We start from the raw sequence: 20,872 nt of genomic DNA on the forward strand, positions 1-20,872 counted from the left end.
TGCCGATATATAATATTGTATTTGTACAAACCGAACCGGTAGTTACCCTTAAACGTCATAGCATATATATAAATTGCTTTATTTAAGGAACTGAGTTTGACAATATCTATACCATTGTGTATATTGCACACGTGTTTAATTTATTTCCAAAGCTTTTCATGTTACATTTGTATATAATGTTTTATTTTCGCAAAAATGATGAGAGAAAAAAGGATTAGTTAAAGAACGTCCGAAACGGCAAAGTATTTAAAATGTTGCAGGCTCGGTTTGGTTAATCCTGTTATAGCGGGTAGTGGAAAGTGCAAGCTACTGTTCACGCCCAGACCCCCTAGCAATGACTTAAGCATTTTTCAACATTAACGCAGGAAAAATGGTGAAATTTTGAATTTGGAGACCTCTGCAAAACAAACTGTCAGTATGGACAGTTCATTGAACTTATGCCAGGGAAGTGGTTAGCTACTAGTAAATACACGGAAACCCGACCATGTTACACGGTTGTTTACCATTGTTCAGTTAACATGTCTCTTTCAAAAGTTGGGTGATAAACAATACATTGTTACAATGTTATCTTGTTTTATGGTATACTAAAACAGTTCACCAGTACTTAAACAGCATCAAGTATTTGTTTAGTAACATGTTCTTTATAAAGAAGTGACAACTTAACAGAACATTTAACGCGGTGTTGATGGCGGACTGTGAACTTAGCACCGTATCGCTTCGTACCTTTGACGAATAGTCTAAAAACAATCTGATTAAAGGTCAGATCTACTTAAAGTAATTTCTTGCATAGTGTTAATTAAGAGTTGATTTTCATGAGATTGAGTCCAAAAACAGATTTTATGAACATTTAATGCAGTGATAGCACGAAGAATTAAATTTATCGATTACAAAATTGAAAAAATATAATAATATACTAAAGGTTAAATTGCTAATGAAATTCAGCTTTTACCAAAAAGGCCGTTTTTAGTTTCCACTATGAATAAGTTAAACATGACATATTCCACTTTACCCAGTCTGACTATTTAAAGTTCAGATATACTTATTTCTTACATGTAGCGTATATTTAGGAGCTGATTTTAATCAGACTTCACCAGACAATTATTTTGTTGTTTAGAATAAGAAAGTTCCGTACGGAAGCTGGAAAAACTTCCTAACATGCCAGCATCCAAAGTTTGAGGCCAAAGACTTTAATTAAAAATATGAACTATAAAAATCAGTTCAAACTACATGAACTATATGAACAGTGATTATTGAACGTGTAACTTGAATCACGTGACATGCTAAATGACGTCATACAGGTTGTCGTAGCATTTGCATGACAAGTTTTTATGTGTATTTTCAGTGTCATTTTGTGGTGTAAATCTTGTGTATTTTGACACAAAACATTGCACTGATTAACTGTTTTATACTGCATCTTTATTTAACTGCCCATTTGTTGCACCTCAATTGCACGTATAGGGTTGTGGTCTCAAAGGCGTCGACGTCTTACGGTACTACGTCATCGTGAGTTACTACAAATCCGCAACCATTCTTTATAAACGGTAGGATTATGATGAATTAATAAGAAAACGTCTTGCTGCACCTTCAAGGAAAATTATTAGTGATTTATGCCGTCTACATCATGTTTTCTCTTCTTGCAAACGCCAAATGAAATAGCTATAACAACATAACGCATTACTCATCTTTTGTTTTCATTACAGAATATTCAAAATATTTCAGAATACTTGCGCAAGAAGGCTTTGAATGTGAACAGTGGAATTATACGTTTTGAACAAAGATACATCAATACTTGTACATATCTAAAAAAATATTGTAAATTTGTAGATTTTACCCTTTAAGTTGCGCGAATTGAAAGTGATAAGCATAAGCCTTTGTTATGACCAGGCTCAATACTGTTCAGTAGCTCAGTTTTATTTATATTTTGGTATTGCAATCACTTAAACTTTGAATGGACTGTTCCAAATTCAAAGCAGGGCAAATCCATTGCAAATATTCAGCAGGGCACGGATTTCCAGCAGATATTAAGCATGTTATCCGGAACTCGACTATTGCGTTTTTTACAAGCAAATCACACGGTGCAAAATAACTTTTACCTTCATTGATGCACGGTGCACTTTCATTCACAATAAATCAGTCATTTTTAGCTCGACTTTTCTATGAAAAGGGGAGCTATCCTTCTCGCCCCGGCGTCGGCGTCGGCGTTGGCGTCACACCTTGGTTAAGTTTTTCGTACCACCCCACTTTATTTCAGAAGTATTACAAGTATGGCTTTGAAACTTACCATACTTGTTCACCATCATAACCTCCATCTACAGACAAGAGTACATAACTCTGTCAAGGTTTTTGACAGAATTATGGCCCTTTTTTGACTTAGAAAGTGTATTGAGCTTGGTTAAGTTTTTTGTACCACCTCACTTTATTTCAAAACCATTGGAGGTATTGCTTTGAAACTGACCATACTTGTTTACCATCACGACCTTCATCAACAGACAAGAGGACATAACTCTGTCAAGGTTTTTGACAGAATTATGCCCCTTTTTGACTTAGAAAATACATTGAATATGGGTAAAATCCACTTATTGCCTTAACCCTTTGAGATATTGCTTTGAAACTTTTAATGCTATTTCACATCATTACCCCCATCTGTACGCAAGAGAAGGTAACTCTGTCAAGGATTTGTTTTAAAAATTAAGGCCTTTTATCGACTTAGAATCTTGGTTAAGTTTTTAGTACCAGTCCACTTTTTGACTGAACTGTTTGAGATATTAATTTGAAAGTTGGAATACTTGTTTACAATCATGATTCCCAAACATGTCCAGGAGAAGGTAATTCTGTCAAAGATTTTATTTGAATTATGGCCCTTAACTGTCAATGTTTTGTATTATAGGCAAGCACTAAAAAACTTTGCTGCAGTGTTCAAGGGTATCACACAATTCAGTAAAATAATTCTTCACTAAATATCTTAATGCTCATGGCCATTGTTCACTTTAAAAATACAGAGATTCTTGTATTGCCTTTTACTGCAAAAACTTTTTTTATTGGCAAGCAATAAAAAAGTCGAGCGCGCTGTCTTACGGACAGCTCTTGTTTTTAATATTACAAAGTTTTAAGTGTAAATTTATTCGGACCCCCCGGATAAGCTGGGAAAATCCAAAATATTCTTCATTCCGTAGAAAGCCTGATTGTTCGCATATCGTAATCATTTATCATTTTAGTACAATAACTTTAGACAATAAATCTTACATGTTGATTATACACAATAAAGGGGGAGTGATGTCGCCATTAAATATTAATGATATATACATGACAATTATTTCTGCACTGATATAATTATGATATGAGTGACTAAGTACAAAATTCATGCCTACAGCTAATTACTTGCACCTACATCGACAACCATCTGTAAACAAATGTAGATAATGCGCCATTTTATAAACGCCTTGCCTCTGTCTGCATTTTGTAGAGCTTAAAGGCCCATTATGCTTCAGAAATGCAATTATTTTTATTTCTCTCTTTTTCTTTAATTCTTGGTTTCTTATTACAGCTTCAAAATACTAATTTGCAACTTTGATGAATTATCTTTTCTCTTTCTTTGCTTTTTGCAATTAAAGTGAATAAGCATTGTGCTACCATTATGACATATTACTTCCCGTTCAATGCTACTTTCTTCAGTTGTAAAAAATATTTCATGTTCTACATACATTATTGTTGTTGTTTCCTAGAGAAAGAAACTTTACGGTCATTGTTTTGTATTTACTGGTTGGTTCCATGAACGGATTATAGAGTGTTTCAATAAGCTTACATAGCTTCCAACACAATCGTGCTAAAATAAATTAAGAGAGAAAACCAAAGTCGTCAAAGAGATTCTTGTTGGGATAATGTGTACACTGATAAAAAACGCTCTACTTGCCCTTTAATTAAGGAAAAAAACTAATGCTGAATCCATTCATTAATGAAATATATTAATAAAAAGGGTTATCCACTGGTTATCACGTAGTATGAACCTTATGAACCACACCAAAAGTTCAATGGTATGTTGTACTTTTATTTCTCGTTAATTTTAGCCTTGTATAAACAAATGTTACTATCTCTACAGAATGTCCATCTTCCGTCTTGTAATTTTAACAAATTTCATCACGATAACACAGTATGGGGCTACTTGTTTCCGTATTCATCAAGTCGTTTAGATAAGGACATAGAGTAAGACATTTTTACCAACCAGAATGGCGTTGAATTGAACTTTTGCTCCGTCGTTTGTCACAGATCGGCGGTGTTGATATATAATTCTATCTCGGATCAATTGTCGGGTCAGGAAGGATATTTCAGATGTATCAGATATCATGGGTACAGACTGAGGTCATCAAATTAATGGCTACACTATCCCATACATTAGCATATCATAGACATGTATCACTGACCGGTGACCATTGTATCATAGTGACAGGGTTCCCACTCTTAGATATTTTGAAAATTTAAGGACTTTTCCAGGACTTATCAAGGACCTTTTTTGATTTTTTAAGGACTTTTTAGAAGATTAAATTTCACGCTATTCAATTTTTTGTCCTATGAATATTTTCATGGTAATGTTTAAAACAACATTTAATAACACCAATTTAATACATGTAGTTCATGACATAAATCTAACTCTATCTAAGAAATACATTCAGTGTCTATAAATAATGAAATGTACTTTGTGACAGCAACTGTTGCAGGGTGTCTGCAATTTTCATGTAATTTTGGTGTTTTTAATGCTTCCAAGGGATCACTTATTTACAAGATATTCATAGTACTTTAATAAGTAACCTCACATTTGACCTCAGTCCACTTAGGTGCATTGAATGGCAAAAGCATGTCACACTGAAGGGTATATGAAAACTGCCTGCAGGTGTTTCTACATTAAAAATTTCACAACTTTCATGTTTCAATGTTGTACTCTGCTTAAGCCTGTGCTACGGGTTCTACAAAATATGGTGGCAGCACAAAATACCCAAACACACACAATTATAGCAATATTCATTTTGGTTTGTATACATTATATATAGATTTTAATGAGAAAATGAATTGATATTTACAAAATAATGTGACTTAGCCAACTATTACTTTCATTCATTCCATTGAAATTTTCAGTTCAGATGTTGTAAGAAAAAAAGTGACATTTGCTTTTCTAACTGTTAGGTTCATTAATGAATAGACAAATGTACTTGCAAGATATGAGATTTGTTGTCTACATTTAAATTTGTAGGGTATAATTTTGTTGTAATTTCATATGTAAGTTCATTCGTATTATTTTTTTTTATTTAATAGTTTTCATGGAGTATACTGTATTTGGGTATATTTTGGTTCAAAAATGTACATTTGGGTATGTTTGATTACATCATAATGAAAGTGCATATTGTATTCATGATTAAAACAGCACTTTTTTTAGTATAACACATTCATTTTTTGTATATTTGGCTAATATTTGGGTATTTCTTGCTACCCAAATATGGTGTGGCCAACTGGCTGTGCTCTGCCTTGACAATAGTTCATGTATGTAATACTTTTGTTTATTTTATAATGATTTACCTTTGGCTTTTAGCATGGTTGTGAGCAATAAGGTTAAACAAATTGCCCAAGAAAGCAACCAGACCTGTGAACTTTCATGTTTCTTAGCACGGGCCAATCAAGCAAACTTGTGGTCGATTTGTGACTGTCTAAATTCTTACAACATTTTCCAAACAAAACCGCCATAGTAACCAGAAAATAAATGTTAAATCTCATAAATGTCAAACTTGGCCTCCCAAAACACATGTAAATCGAAAAATAATCAACATTCAAGATGCGGAAGTCAATATACTGTGCTAAGACCGCCATTTTGGTTGTTTGATTTACCTCCCCTTTTCCAGACTAATTCCCGTACCTTCCCGGACTTTTTTATGTATCAACACTAATTCCCGGACTTTTCAAGGCCGGGAGCTCCTGTTTTCAAATTCACGGACATTTCCCGTTTTCCCGGACAGCGTGGGAACCCTGTAGTGAACAGTAGCTATTTTTTGCATGATTGGTCTGAATGATCTATGTTGATCTATATAGAAAAATCGAAAGTTTTCGGCTTTTTCCGTCAATTTACGGATAGAACTGTTAAATTGGATTGCAAAGCAAAGATATTCTTGTTATATTCAAAGAAGTTAGTATCGGAATGAACAACAATATTTTGAATGACGTAAGCCTTTCTTGATTGCACGCATTTTCATGATTAATCAGGAGAGAAAACAAAATTCCTACTTCACCCTGATTTACATGTAAGAGATTGTTTGGTTGTAATATGTTTTCGTTGATATTAATAACTTAAATTGTGATAACAAATATTAAAAACAAATAAAAGAACACGAATCACATGTCCTGTTCCAAAACTAAAGATTCACCGGCTGTTTCCGGTATGGACTAAATTTTTATCGACCTGTGATTGGCTCTTCTCTAAGAACAATCGAGACCTCGTGTTTCGTATCACCGGGAATGCAAATTTGCACAGATAAGAAGTGATTACTTTGGCAAAAGTAGTTTGTCTGCAAAATATAAGTCTACTTATCACGATATAATTTTAAAAGAACTAATTAATGAGGTGTATTCACGCCAGAATTAAAAATAGATTTTCTAATTTTTTAATCAATCACTTCTTAACACAAGTCTTGTATAAGAGAAGGCGTATCCCAGCGAACACGCGATATCGTTCTATTTAGCATGTCCACATAAGTTGCACGGATTCACGTCATGTTTTGTAAAACCTTTTCTAAAATAAGCTTTCATATGCCTGATCTATCGATACTCACGATATGAAAAACAAATTAGTTGATAAATTAGACACTACCAGAGCTCATGTTATGAAAACAAATTAGTAACTGTTGATATATTAGACTTTACCTGAGACAAGGCTATTTTCTAGTTAATGGCAATTTGAGATATTGTGCGGATTTTGTATCAAATTTGAAACCTGTTTGCCTTTTTTACTTGATTGCTATGGAAATGAACTGTCCAGGTATAACGACTTTCATACTGTTTATGCAACATAGTTGACAACAGTAACATTGCGCGGGAGATACGCGGTAAATATTAGAGTGCAGATAGGCTAAATACCGTTCTGACCGTTCTGACCTTTAATAACGACAAAACCAACATAGTGGGTTTGCGACCATTAGGACCCAGATCAGCCTGTGCTTCTGCGCAGTCTGATCAGGATCCATGATAATCGCTATCAGTTTCTTTACTTGTAATAGAGTTTTTAAGCGAACAGCATTGGTCTTGATCAGACTGCGCGGATGCGCAGGCTGGTCTGGATCCATGCTGGTCGCAAACGCATTATGTTGGTTTTGTCATGCTACGCCTCAATTATGGAATAGTCTCAATGTAATGAGAGGCACCGATTAAACTTCAGTTATATAATATAAAAAATGTTTATTAAGAAACAATGTTACTTGTAAAAATGTCTGTGTTTTTTTCATGGTTGTTAAGCGAGGGGAAACTTCAATAGCTTTTTATGGCATTCAAAGTCCACCAAAGCTCAAATACTTGAAGCACTATGAAGCTAGCTCATAGTTGTTACGTTTTCGTAACATATTAAGTTCGGATATCCTTTATCCCCGTATTTTGTTTATGTTTAAAGTAACTGAGGCATATGTGTTTTAGATTTAGACGATTTGAAATTGTAGTAAAAGCAATGTATACACTTCAATCATTCTTTTTTTTTTTCATTCCTAACAAGAGGGTCAAACTATTTATCATCCAGTATGCGGTGTTTCTGTATTTAGTAAACATATAAACAGTCGATTGTTGTTTTTTGTGTGGATTACACACACATGTACATACACAGGTTACTTTTAACCATCGTCGGTCAGTTACCTTATAGATGTACCTATTAACTGCTTTATGTGCAAAAAGTGCCTGACACACAAATGGGCTTTATAAATATAACCACGACGATTTGGTATGATTTGATACTGCTATGAAATGATTAATTGTTAGACACAGAAATACATTTTTGTGTTTTTGATGTTTTTTGTATGAATAAATTTAGCAACACATTGAATATAGCTAATTGTTTTTATATAAAATGCTCTTGCTGAATTATTGTCGTAAAATTAAGACAGAAAAACGCCGAACACATAAAAGAATGATTTTTTTTATAAAAGATCTATAATGAAGCACTTGGTATGAATAGTAATGGATAATAAAGAACTGTATTCAGAATAAAATTAAAAGTTGATGTGTGTGCGATTCTTATGCTCAGCAGCAACAGTGCCTCTTATCACGAATGGGGGGGGGGAGTTGTATTTTTTTCACAAGTAAAATGATGATTCTGGACAAACGGAGTGAGGGAAAGATATGAAAATTTTATACACATATTATTGGTCCAAGATTACATCAAATGGTAGACAAACCACAGAAAAATGCTTATAGTCCTATCATGACAGAAAACCATGCAGTGATGTGTTTTTTATAAAGCTTATTTCAAACATTAACTTGTTACATAACGTAACATAATTTGACGTCGATTTTAAATAGTTCAGTATCATTTGTCTTGTAAGATTAAAGTTACATCACATACAATACGTATAGTGTAGTAATTTGTAGTTCTAAATACTTGTTGCGTATTACTAACATAAATTATGACGTCATTTCAAGGTTATTCAATTTTCGTCATGGCCTCCCAGTTTTAGTTAACAGTAGCCGGTCACCTTGAATGGTTATATATTGATATGAATATTGCACTAATAGAACACTAAATCGTTGACGCATCGCCGTTTACAACGTAATAAACGTCAACGTGTATTGACAACGTGACGTGATTCCGCTTTATTCTTTTGATGAATGATCGATAAGTTGAAGTGATAGGTCAGTAAATACGGTGAACCTGATTAAAATATTTGACACAAATTGATACAAATCACCTATCAACCTATTTCCTTTACTCTAACCTCGTTGAAGTATACAAATAATTACACTGTCATAATTATGTTCATAGAAATAATACCGCGTGCTTAGCGTAGCTTACAAAACAAATTGTTTCAAGAGTTCAACACAGTGAAATTCAATGTAAATACATTATGTAAATAAATTGATGCACATTTCATATACATATAATAAATCTAATCCCCCTGAAAATTTAAAAAAACTGCCCGCGTCCAGATGAGTAAAACAAATGTTAGAAAAAAATCGAAATTAGAAAACGAATACTAGTAGATCAAATGTTTAAAGTACATGTATGCTTACATATTTCCAATAAAAATGACACTATGTATGTTATATGCAAATTATGACAAGTCAAAACTTTCTATTTAAATAATATTTCCACCCCTATCTAATGGAATAAGGGCATTGTACATTTTTTTTGGACATATTTTACGGATTTTGAGTGTCGTACATGTATTCTAAATATTTTGCCATTATTTGTATACTTAACGAAGTATTTTACTAGGTAGAACAATTTTTATGGTCACACTTTGACTAAGATCACGTGATCAGTTATCGTTACTTTGTCTAGAGCACTGGAATTCTCAATGTTAATGTAAGGTTATCTGATTCAGAAGAGACTTGTTAACAACAATGATAATGATAAGTTAATGGATGTACGATTGATTTTTTTCTTGGACAAATTTTTCTTCAGATATTTCTAATACTGTAAGTGTATTAAATTGTCTAAATGCATTATCTTCCATCTGCTTGTTCAGAACATCTTGTGTATGCTGTACATAACGATGTTTCAGCAAGCCTGTTTATCACGTGTAATTTATAGCAGCCTGTCCGCTTTTTGTGTTAATCACGTGTAATTTATAGCAGACAGTACTTGTTTTGCTTAAAAGTTTCAACCTGTCATTTCAAAGGTTTCGAGGATTTAATATCAAAATACTAGATTTTACCAGTAAGTGTTCTCGAACCAAAAGGACTCAGTACTTGCAGCAAAGGTCTATTAGTACCAATTCTAGCATTCCCAGAGTTAAAGCCCCTTATTCCTTTACAAAAAGGCTTTACGCAGATCACGATTTACTTCTGAAAAAAAAACTTTGAAATTACGAACACTTATTCTTTGTTTTTCGTTGAAACACGAGAATAGCTATGACAGTTGTTAAAATTTATGTCTGATGTATGTTTTTTTAAAAAGAATTTTACGCATTTTGTCAAAAGTAGAAATAAATTGTCTGAAGATAATTATGACAAATTTAAATGGTACAAATTGACTTGAGTATTTAGTTTTGCAAGCCTCGGCGCACAAAGTTGTTTATGTTATGGAGTGATGTATGATTCATGGTTGAATTTATGGTTTACTGTATGGTAAAACATTTACAGCTGATTTACTTGTATGGTACACTATTTTGAAACTGATTTACAGCACCCGTTTGCAAATATTTTGACGGCTAGATGCAAAAAGTATATACGAGTATTATAAAACGCACAAATACATATGAAAAACAAGTCTAGAAACAGCCAGAGCGATGGATTTTTTTGCGTAGCTCGGTAAACAAACATACTGTAAAATGTTTGTCCATAACAATGAAATCCAATTTTTGGGCTCTGCTTGTCATCAAGTTATTATAATTCCGGCGTGAACGGTCAACGGGAATAAAAAAAAACATTATATAAGTTTGCAAGAAATGCTTCCGTTCCAAATTATCAATAGTTTCCTAGAACATTAGTTTTACATGCATTTTAAACCACTAGAAAAGAATAGGGAGACGATGCCGGTTTTGTTCATATAGTTTGATTTATACCATAATTTACGTGTATTCACTAACTGTACCACTCGCAAAGGTCAAATGATCATCTGTCAAACTAAACACGAATTTCACCATAGCTAGACATAAAACTTCACAATGTTTTAATCGTTAACATTATGCTTTAATGAATTTCCCGTGCATTGGGATGTCAAACTCTTGAGGTATTTGACAAGAAAGTGTCAACTTTGCATTTTCCTAATAATTTGAAAATGTTACATAGCAATGCTATTTCTCACATGTAAACAAGCGTTATTCAGACTAATTTTCACAATGTTAAAGGTGTTAAACATTTTAATTGCTAAAAGATAAAGGAATAGTTTTAGGCGTGTATCACGCGAGACTGGCACGTATATATCGTGCACGTATCATGAATGTGTTTTCATTAATCTTACATAAGTACAAGCTAGACACCGTCTTAGATACACTGATATGTTATGTCGGTAGAGTTCAGGGAGTCATGCTATATGCTATCCTCGGTAACCCAGGCTATTTACCGCATTACCAGTATATATACGGAATGTGTACCGTGGGTTCCGACGGCGTATATATGAAATCAGTCTTTCAAAGTACTAGTATCAAATCTATTCATTCTTTGATCATTTTTGTATGACACTGAAAAACACGATATGGATATTGTTATGCAAACACAAGGTGCAACCCCGTCATATACCCTCGTGGCAAGCAGAGGAAGAGGGGGGAATGAGCCTTATCTTTTGCTCGAACAGGGCGAGCTATTGTACTGACCTCAGCGTAGCGTCAAACTTTTGTTCTTTCAGTTTTAACGTGCAAGTTTGTATCTACAAAACAAATAAATGGAATGGGTTAAAACTAAGCATTCTTGTTCTCTGTGATTATAAAGTATGATGTACACTGGGTCCATAACTCTGAGTTAACTTATTACAGAGTTATGCCCCTTTTCTTTCTGTCAAACACTGACAATAGTCGAGTGCGTTGTCTTACGGAAGCTCTTATTAGGTTTCTGTCTGGCTCCACATGCAGAGATTTTGTTTTGGCGCAAAATTAGTGGGGATTAAGTCCAGAGAAGTAACAATTGACTGGAGAATTAGTAAAAGATTTGGTGGGCGTTCTATTACAACAATTAATCTGTAAGCAAGCGTCTGTTTGTGGCAAAACAGTAAAGTAAACTGATTCCCGTTATATAACGCGTAAATAGAAAATCAGATTTCGTTTCTAAACTCTAAAAGCTTTTCTCCGCAAATCCGTCATAAGTCTTGTAATGATAGAAACCTCGTATTAGATGAAATAAAAAAACATCAATAAAACAAATCCCTTTAGTTAACTTAAGTTACTGTTTACACAAATATATGAAAAACAAAATAATCAGAGCTGAAAATATGATGACAATCAGAACGATTCATCAAATTTCGATGGTGTATTATTTGTGAAACAAACCATGTCCGTGTTTTATGTTTAGGGAAAAACCTAATAACTGGTATGATATATAAAGTTTTGGTTTCGATCGACATTATGAATGAAACCACCGAAAGACAACATGACAGTTAAGTTTCAACTTCCAGAATTTGTAAAACTAGCGGAAGATTTAAAGTTTCAAAACATTTTGTAAATAATCTCACTTTTTTTTTAGGAAGGAAGATCATATTAATCGTCGAATACATGTATATAGATGAATTGAATACGGTATTTATTTAATGACGAAACATGTGCATAGTTTAGGGACCTTTCTGTTGAAAACGTGTCCGACATATACATTATATCAATTACTTTCGACTCGGCATGGAGCTTACCAGTTCACGGTGTCATGACCACGACCCGATTAGTACCCGAACCTACGTTCCCTTGGTTGCGAAACAAACACCGTACCCACTAGGCCAAAGCTATCCTCACGGAATACGGATTTGTCTAACGTCATATCATTCGTTTGGCGTTCTGTCACGGATGACGTGTAGATAGATTCACCAAGACGCGTTGTTTCCGTTACACAAAAAAATTAAATATATGCGGTATTGCGATAACGAGATAATTGTGAACCACTGAATATTGTCTACATTTAATGTTTTTTAAATGACTGTTATTGAAAGTAAGGTCAAGTTAAATGAATTGCCAACCCCGACCTTTTTCTGAAGTCGTAAAAGCACTTTCTTTACAATAAAACTGTCGCATTGTAACATTTTTAAAACCTATAAAATTATACTACGAGACAGTTGCAATGTTATAACACTGGTTTGCTTTTCGGTAACGTTGTAGTCACGTTAGTTTAGGCTAGGACATGTTTAACTGACTGCATAGGGAGAATAATAATATAAGCATACATAGAAGAAATATTTTACTACGATTCACAAGCAGACACATGTTCCAAAATGATGAGGAGTAAGAATATTATTTGAAAATAATTGCGTTATTTTGTGACGATATGCTTAAAAAGTAATCTTTTGTGTTTGTTAGAATCACATTTCATATTAATAACATATTTAAAGTACATTGACAATATAAATCTATAAAATCTTCTAAATGTATTTTTTTCGTTCAAATTCGAGTTATGGTAATGGAATTCATCGCCTAAATTATCATTACATAAAATACACATACACAGATTGCAAATTGAACGTGAACAATTGCAGTCTTTATGCGCCCATTCAAATTTATTTCACGTTTCTGAAACAATATCCGATCTGAAATGTAGATTTTACAAACACGCCTTGTCAACTTTAAACGAGGGCAGCCAAATTTGAACATCATCATTTAATGTGTGAGACTAAAATGGTGTGTAGACATCACTAGGTCGTCACCGCCATGTTCACTGACATGAAAGAAGACATTTGCGAATAATCTCGTGTCATTCATTTTATTTTAAGAAAATTGATGTGCTGTAAATTTAACCTTATTGAAATTTATGGAAGAGTTATGAAGCGACGTTAAGCGTTCCGTTTACATAATTTATTGTCGTAAAAAGTCAAGTTTTATTGCGTTTTCCGGTTTTGTGTTTTGTTTTATGGGTACGATATATCTTAGAAATAAATTGTTTTGCTTCGCTTACTAACCTATATTATATAAACATATAGCAAGATTTCTGAATGGCGGTCACAGTGGATCATGCCGTGGAAAACGCAGTCCTGAGTTAGATCTACCGCCATTCTAGTTTAAATAACAAACGGGCTTTTGAATAGGACTTTTAAAGCGGATTGGTCTGCTATGGACACTTTTTTTCCATAATTATTTCAAATATTGATAAAATCAATGGAAATGTTTCATTGGATATTCTTATAAAATATTCCTTGAAAAAATTATTGATCTTATATTTGCCATCTACACAAATATATATTTCTTTCATAGTTTGTTGTTATGTTTACTAACTAAATACTATCAAAGTAATTATTAACTATATAACTGACCTTCCATTATAGATCAAATAACTTTAAAAGCCGAGGTCCCATTCATTGATGCTGCACACCTTTCACATTAAAGAACAGACGTTTTTTTCTTCTGGAAAAAAACCCCTGTAAAATCCTCTCATAAATAAAATATGAATTTTCAAACAGTATTCAAGAGCAAACCGCCTTTCTGGAATTTTAAAATATAAACTATCAATTTGAATATCACCCCAACCCCTTGTTGAAGGACGATGATTCAACTGAGGCGCCCTTTGCCGACTGACGTTTATACCGTCCAACAACGTCGTATTACCGTGACGTAATAACTAGATACTCAAAGCAGAAGCATAGCTTTTCACGGTTTTAGCTGACATCTTTCTTAGAATAAAATATTTTTACTGTTTTTGTCTGTTTCTTTGTTTTACCAACTATTTCTAATGTTTTTGTCTGTTTCTTTGTTTTACCAACTGCACCTGTCACAATTATCATCTAAGATTTAACAACGTGTTGTTGTACTAAATTCGTACTAAATTTCAACCGTTTACAATGCCTCTTTTATTTAATTGTGCGTATAAAAAGAAATGATACGTTACATACTTTGCTTGGTATTTGTCTAACTTTTCTTGGACGCTTGACTTTATTGTACATAACTCAAGTTCTAGATTTTCTTTAAAGGCCCATTTATGTCCAAAAAACTATTATTTCCATTTCACAAAAACTTGTTTTTAATGTCCTGTTATAATTTCCGAAAATTCTTCATTGGTCATATTGGCAGAACCATCGATTACAATTTTTGCCCGTATCATTTTTTTTAAGTTATAGTGATTAAGTATTTTATACGGAAATCAAAATTACAATTTATTTACGTTTTGCTGCCTTTATTGTGAATTATTTAAAATCAGCGCTTCTAACCTTCTTGTGATTAATATCAAATACAAACTGTGTGCTCTAAATTTAATATTCAAACATTAACAAACATAAGAAAAAGAAAAAGTCGTTTCTTAGGCATGATGTGCCTTTAACTTTTGTTTGATACACAAAGAATCAATAGAATGTAACGTGACAATCCATCACAATATGATCTACTGGAAAATATGTAAATGAAAATCACCATTCTGTGGTAATGTTTCAGAATGGTTCAAGTTCGAAAACACATTTAATATCTGATACTGAAAGTGTTGTCCATTTCAAGACGGTCAAAACTTAGTTATTTGTAAAACTATCATGAAATAAATACAGTTCAAGTAATTATGTTTTTATAAATATATTAAAATATACTTTTAAAGCATTAATAAATTGAGACTTGTAAACGTGTATTGATTCCATATGTTTAATTCTTTGTATATTTTCAGGCAGAAGACAAGTTTGCATAATTTAGAGGCGGATATTTTATTTGGGGTAGCAATAGAATCATCATACTAAAAGTGCTGTGTAAATAATTTAAATAGATAAACAAACTAATATTCATTATTTTATTCATCCGACGGATGCATTACAGATGTACCGTGTTATTTCTGTTTAAATATAACTTCTAAACGGAATAAACCATATAACAATGCATAACAGATTGCTAAACAACATGGAACATATATATCAGACCACAGCGCATGCGTAGAATTATACAACCGGAACTATATTTATAAATAGAAACCGGAAACTTATTAATCTTCACGATTTTCGCATGTTACACGAAGGAACATATAACTTCTGACTTTTAAATGGAGCGACGTAAGCAGATATATTTCCATTGTGTTCATTAATTGGATTTCATTACGTCATAGAGACATATTATTTTTTGGCAAAATAGAGAAAACCGGAAATAGAACTATTTGGCGTGCGCATGGGCGGAAGTAGAAACTTTCAGAGAAATGCTTCCTTGTCAGAATGGCTTGTCTTGGCTCGAACAATGCTTAGTTGTGTCAGGATGAATGATATGATGCAAAAAGTGATATGGGTTTCAGGATATGATGCCTACGGTGACATGATATTTAGGATATGATGCCAGTAGTGACATGATGTTCAGGATATGATGCTTATTGGAAGTAATATGATGAATGATGTATAATACTGGAACTTCAAACAGAACATGGAATGGTACATATTTATTCCTAACGTTAACATGAAGCATGTTGAACGGACCATTTGTGTCCGACATGACTTTAGCAAGACAATGTTATAAAGGAAATACTAGTGTACATACATTCTCCTTAAATAACTCATGTAAGATTGTAATTAAACAAAACGATTTATATACAACAGTGATAGGATTTCATGTTCAGTCTCAGAAGAAGGTGGATGGAGATTCGAACAAAATAGTGCCTCATTTATACTCTTCCTTTATTTGTACTTGTTCTGCTTTGTTACTTATGAATGCAATAATTTCGTTTTCACTTCTTTCTGTAAATCACTGATACTCTCGACGTCAGACCCTGACCCCCACCTTGCTCACCCCGCCCCCAACTTGTCAACTATCAGTTACTTTCTTATATTTCAACACGAATGGGACATTTGGCTCCATCAAATGATTGAATTTCATGTATTTACTTTTATTCAAGTATTCAAATCCAAGTAAATTTGGGGAAAAAACGTATGCTATCAAGTTTAAATAAAGTAATTTATTGGAATTTTTTAGAAGTCATGTAGAAATTAAATTAAAATATGTTTTATAATTTGAGACATATGCCACATTCGTTTTACAATGATACAAGTTACTGAGAGATTGCAAGGGTTGAGCAAGGTGGGTTTAGGGTTTGATCTCGCGAATGTTTTAAATGTGAATAAGTTATGTCACTGACCTTGGTTTCTTGTAGAAATTCTATATAAAGGTCAATTTTTGTTATGTTAAGGTCACAAAAATATACGACATAACTAATGTCAATATACATATGTAAATGTTCTCCGTTTTTATTGCTTTTTATATAATTTGTACATCCTAGGGCGTCTTACCACATTCCTTGTACATGATCACGGTCATGATATAATTTTGTTCATTGACTGATCTAGATCTATAACTTTATTGGCAAACTATTAACTATTTGTTACAAAGGTATATTTTGTCACAGATTGCCCTATGTTTTTGTTATGAATTTAACACTGCATTAAAAACCACACTGTTATATCACGAGGAACACAATTTGATCCTTGATAAAAAAAATCAACAACAGGAAATAGTTAAAAATGCATTATGCAAAGGGGCGTAACTTAATCGTGTCACGTCACGAGTATGCCAAGAGTTGTACCCCTTAATTTATGAAAAATACTAATTCTTTGTCTGAAAACATTATCCCGTCTTTATCACGTGCATTGAGGAAGTATAAAATAATAAATACAGGCAATATGACCTTGATTTTTTTGTAACAATAATTTTCTTTTTCAATTCTTAAAAGTGTGTTTTTTGTCTGGTTTTATTAATAACTTTGTTTACGCTTTCAATAGCAATATGTTGTTTTTTCCCAGGATTGTTTGATAAAAAAATGGCAATACAGGAATGATAGTTGAAGATTTAATGATACAAAATGTTTGTCCCTAATGGCTTGTTTGTTACTATGATTATTATATACATGACATTGTTATTCTCTTTTTACTCTGTTTTAATAATAGTAAAAGCTTTTGTTTTAAGATATATTTCATAGATTTAAGCTTAATATGGAATATTTTATGTATGGTGTAATCTACTTAAATTAAATAAAAACTTCGGCATTGATTAATTTCCTCATTGTGAAAAAACAAACAAATCCGTCTTTGGCATCTTGAAAGGCTATGATGTATAAAGAAGTATTAAGATTTTTTTCTTCTAATATTGGCCAAATGCTTAAAACCCATTTTGTAATATATAGTTATAGATATATATAAAAAAATCTAAGATTGTCTATTGCTGTTAGCATTCCTTTCGTTGTCTTTCCTATTATATATAAGTTATTTATTTTCGTTCAATTCTAAGATGTTAAAATGTACCCAGTGATATGATTATAAATGTGATAAATACGTATATATATTCAATCTTTTTATGCAGTCTTACTTAGCAAATGTTTTTCTTCTTCTCTTTTTTACTTATTCATTAGAACGCTGACGACAGGGGATTTTACCTATGCGACCAGTGCAGACAAAGATCAGCTGGCACGTCCGTGACATCTGATCATGGTCTGCACTGTTCACTTTTCAATAAGTATATGCTATTTCTCTAAAAATGTTGAATAGTTTTGCCCAGTTGGAAAAATGGACAAGTTCACTTAATTTATTTTGTGGGGTAAAGTTTAATGTAATATACATATATTAAAACTTATTAACATAATTTTCCATGGGACTGAATTCATAATCAACAATATCTTTTATTTTGAATTTAATGATATCTTATTAAAATGTCTTTTTGCTGATCATTTTTAAAAATCAAGGATCCCCTGTGTTATTCTAGTTCCCATGGTAACGTTTTTAGTAGTCTTTTTATAACTTTTATGTATATTACTGTCATGCATATGTGCTACCCATTCCGATTACTTTTTAATTTACAATGGATAGCCAGTGCGCATGTTACCATGGCAACCGTCGTCTAAGATATCTTATTTTAAAGATCTTGTATGTTGTAATTAAGGATGTAACAACACTTTAGTGAAATTTTATGTATGTATATAATTCTTTTTCTAAAACAATTTCTAAACATCCAAGAATATGTTAGATATGTACTGCAAATGTTTATTCGCATTATAAGTAATCATAAAAATCTATGCATTCATTTCTTGTTGAAAAATTTGGCTTATAGTTTATCGAAACTAGGTTTCTAATTACCTCCCTTTATTTACATGAAATGTAAATTCGATAATATCTTTACAAATAAATTAAATGCTTATTTTGCCCAAAAGTTAGATCCATTGGTGGTTCGACACAGTCCTGCTCATGCAGAAAATAGAGCTTTGCCATTAATGAGCTTGTTATTTGTGCTAATAATGAATAGAAGCCCCCCCCCCCCGATTTTTGCCTTGAAATCTTCTATAATATCACGCCAGATATCCTGGATTCGACCTGTCTTGGTATCGTGACTTTTTCTTTAAGCGAGAATACAGAATGAATTTCCATGGGACAGGCATATATTGAAAAACTTACACTGTTAAAAAAGAACCATTGTGAGCGAGTTATGGATACCCTTTTATGAAAAAAAAACAAGTTGAAAACTGAAAAGAAAGTTATAAACAACAATGCATTGCAGTATAAATCTTGCATTTACCATATATGCAATTCATTTTTTCTAACCAAATTTTAAAACTTCAAATGGCATAAATTAATACAGACCTGTATTGACCAATGTCAATAATGTCCATAACTATTAGTTTTTCAGTTTAATTTAGAAGTTACCTCTTAGTTTAAAATAGGATGTCAATGAAAATACAATTTATGAAAATATTATTCAAAATCCTGTTGATTACCGTATTTGTTGGTGAGGATGTAGCCCCCAAAATGGACCTCTAGATTTTGCCTTTTCATATAATTAAAATGCATTTTATTTACATTTTGTGCATTACATTATGATAATAAGATACGGTTGCATTTTTACACACAGGTTGTATATATATGTTTTTGGTTGTCATTTATTGTTTTCAATATCTTTATGTATATGCTCAGATTGTACATATTTTACATTGCACCGACATACCACGTGTTAGTATCACGTGGTTTAACACGTGTTGATTATAAGTGGCGTGTTTAAAGTTATGAGTCTGTGAACTTTAGGCCAGTTATTAAAACTGTTACGTGTATACATGATTTTTTCTCAAACTGACATTTTTGTTTTAGTTAGTCTCTCTATTTACTTTTAAATTTTAATCAAAACTGATGACGTCATATCTTGCTGACTCGCGGGAAATTTAAAGGCAAGACATTATCATATATAGCAACAAATATTTAACCAATGATAAAGAACAACACACTATCACGTGACTCATAACTCTCAACAATATTAATAAGTTATATGCTAATTACTTTGGTTTTAGACATCTTTACCCATTCCTTTTTGATGACTTTGAAAAAATGTACGCAATTTAATTATTTTCCGAAATAAGCCCATCGCTGTAAGCTCAGCTTTACGGAATTAATGTTCATTAACAACGCTATGAATTTAAATAGAATTTACAGGCTTTTAAATCAGCATGTACTGTAAATATTTATTACATAAAAATATTTGCATGGATTTTTAAATATAGATGTCACGTGATAAAAGAAGCGTTAAAAGTCACGTGTGAAAGGCGTCACATGATTATATTTAATGTGACTTACACAGCTCATTACATGTTATGCGATTTGATAGACTTTAAAAATGAATTAATGTACATGACGTTTGTAAATAGTCAGAGTTTTTCTTTTTTCTATTGTTATAATAAATTGTTTTTTATGTTTGTCCCGCTGTAACACGATATGGGAGACTTGTTGAAATAAATAGATGTTAACCAAATATACATCGTTTCTTTTACATAAAGTTGTACCCGAAAACGCCCCTCAGTAGCTTGGTTCGATTCCAGATTCTTACGAGTCTTTCATTAGCTCCGAAAGACCGACGGTCATACTCTGGTATCTGTATGAAACATTGAATGAAAAGCCACCTGCTGCACATAATCGTCCTGTTAGCTCATTAGGTAGAGGGATTGGCTGTGAATCAGGCGACCAGGGTTCGATTCCCGGATGATGCAGGTCACTTTCGTTATGTATGATTATGAAATCTTTTCTACGGTCATTCGCACTGTACCTCTGCTCTGGTATATACAGAAGTTATCAGTTCCTTGCGAAAAT

The 20,872-nt window shown here is 32.6% G+C and overlaps 1 protein-coding gene across 3 annotated transcripts in view; it reads left to right on the top strand.

The window, feature by feature from the left end:
* The window catches only part of LOC132741022 (protein FAM43A-like), a 33,793-nt gene extending 13,256 nt beyond the window's left edge, over nt 1-20,537 (top strand). For all 3 annotated transcript variants that reach the window (XM_060729099.1, XM_060729101.1, XM_060729100.1), the window contains one exon: nt 15,451-20,537. The gene's annotated coding sequence lies outside the window, so the exon portion shown is untranslated. The remainder of the gene's footprint in view (nt 1-15,450) is intronic.
* The last annotated feature ends 335 nt before the right edge of the window (nt 20,538-20,872 follow it).

This window comes from Ruditapes philippinarum, unplaced genomic scaffold, assembly GCF_026571515.1.
Source record: "Ruditapes philippinarum isolate M1 unplaced genomic scaffold, ASM2657151v2 ctg204_1_1_1_1, whole genome shotgun sequence".
Taxonomy (NCBI): Eukaryota; Metazoa; Mollusca; class Bivalvia; order Venerida; family Veneridae; genus Ruditapes; species Ruditapes philippinarum.